Genomic DNA, 2,253 nt, shown 5'->3' on the forward strand with positions numbered 1-2,253 from the left:
GCCACCAGAATGAGCGCTGTAGAAGTTCCAGGGTCTTCGTAACTCCGAAATGGCCCGCCATTGGATGGTCGTGGCAGTGGCCCAGGACCATGGTTTGGACTCCTTCGGGTACTACAATCCGACCCTCCTTCCACAATAACCCTTCACGGTTCAGGAGAGGCATCCCAGGCGGCGCTGGTAGTCCCACGGAAGCGTCAAGAAGTTTGGAGCGGAGTTCCGTCTGTAGGACGAGGAAGTTTCCGGATGGTAGGATCGTGTCAGGTCTTGGTGTATCGTCGGGGTCCTCAAACATGCGGGACAGCGCGTCCGGCTTAGTGTTCTTAGAGCCAGGTCGATAAGTTATGTGGAAGGTAAACCGGGAAAAGAAAAGAGCCCATCTCGCCTGGCGTGGCCTCAGTCGTCTGGCTGTCCTCAAATACTCCAGGTTTTTGTGATCGGTATATATCAGGATGGGGTGTGTAGCTCCTTCCAGCAAGTACCGCCATTCTTCCAGGGCGGTCTTTATGGCCAGGAGCTCCCGATCTCCGATGTCGTAGTTTCGCTCGGCAGGTGTCAATTTCCTGGAGAAGAACGCTACAGGATGTAGCAGCTCCTTGGTGCCGTTCCTTTGAGACAGGACCGCTCCTACCGCGTTTTCTGAGGCGTCCACTTCCAACACGTATGGGAGAGAAGAATCGGGATGACTGAGTATCGGAGCAGAGGTAAAAAGTTTCTTGAGAACTTCAAACGCAGTTTGTGCTTCGGTAGACCACTTAAAGCGGATCCCCTGTTTAGTCAGTTGCGTGATTGGGGAAACCAGTCCGGAGAAGTTCTTGATAAATTTTCGATAAAAGTTTGCAAAACCGATAAAACGCTGCACGCCCTTCTTATCGGTGGGTATCGGCCAATCCAGGATTGCCGAGACTTTCCGGGGGTCCATCGCGACCCCCGCGGGGGAGAGAACCAATCCCAGGAATGTGATCTTATGCTGTTCAAAACAGCATTTGTCTGCTTTGGCGTATAGCCTGTGTTGGCGCAAACGTTCCAACACCCGCATCACGTGATTTCGACGAGCCTCCAGAGAGGGCGAGAAGATTAAGATGTCGTCCAAATAGACAACCATGAAGATATCAAGGAAATCACGAAACACGTCGTTTATAAAATGTTGGAAGGTGGCCGGAGCGTTACAGAGCCCGAACGGCATGACCAGGTATTCAAAGTGTCCGTATCGCGTACGGAAGGCCGTCTTCCATTCATCACCTTCCCTGATACGAACTAGATTGTAGGCCCCCCGTAAGTCTAGCTTAGTAAAAACTATTGCGGACCTTAACCTCTGGAGGAGCTCGGGAACCAGGGGTAACGGGTAGCGGTTTTTCACCGTGATCCTATTCAGGTCGCGGTAGTCTATACAGGGCCGTAGTGTCTTGTCCTTTTTCTCCACAAAGAATAGCCCGGCCCCGGCTGGGGACGTGGAAGGGCGAATAAACCCCTTCTGAAGGTTTTCGTCTATGTATTCCCTCAAAACTCCTGACTCGAGCTCCGATAAAGGGAAAATACGGCCGAACGAAATTTCAGATCCGGGCAGGAGGTCTATGGGACAGTCGTAAGACCGGTGTGGGGGAAGTGTGTCTGCCCCTTGCTTACTAAACACGTCCAGAAAGTCGTGGTAGGCCGGGGGAATAACCTGGGACAGATCTGTATCCCCATCCATGCATAGGAGTAATTGGGGGACCACGGGCCCTGAGACGTGGCAACTTTTCAGACAGTATGTGGACCGAAACTGCACGGTTCCCTTCTCCCAGTCAATCTGGGGGTTATGGGCTCGCAGCCAAGGAAGCCCCAGAATGACCGGGAAAAGGGGGGACGCGATGGCGTCCAGACGGAGGAATTCCTGGTGATGATCAGCCATTGAGGCGAAAATAGGGGGTGTCTCCTGATTCACCACTCCCGATTTTAAGCTAGACCCATCCGCCAGGAAGATGTTCAGCCCCCTTTCCTTGGTCTGGAGTGGGATACCTTGCTGGTGAGCAAACGTGAGATCAATAAAGCAGCTACATGCCCCCGAATCTATGATAGCTGTCACCGTCAAGGTTCTTCCTGGGAGCTGTAAAGACACCGGTATTGCCAGACAACTTGACTGATCACCCCTTTCTGCAGATAACGGAAAAAAACTAGAAGTGGACTTACATTTTTTCGTAGGACAGGAGCGCACCCGGTGGCCAGCTTCTCCGCAGTACAGACAGAGGTTCTGTGATAGTCTCCTCTGACGTTCTT

The sequence above is a fragment of the Staurois parvus genome, unplaced genomic scaffold (assembly GCF_062004578.1).
Source record: "Staurois parvus isolate SC_StPar_1 unplaced genomic scaffold, SC_StPar_1.0 ptg002729l, whole genome shotgun sequence".
Classification (NCBI taxonomy): domain Eukaryota; kingdom Metazoa; phylum Chordata; class Amphibia; order Anura; family Ranidae; genus Staurois; species Staurois parvus.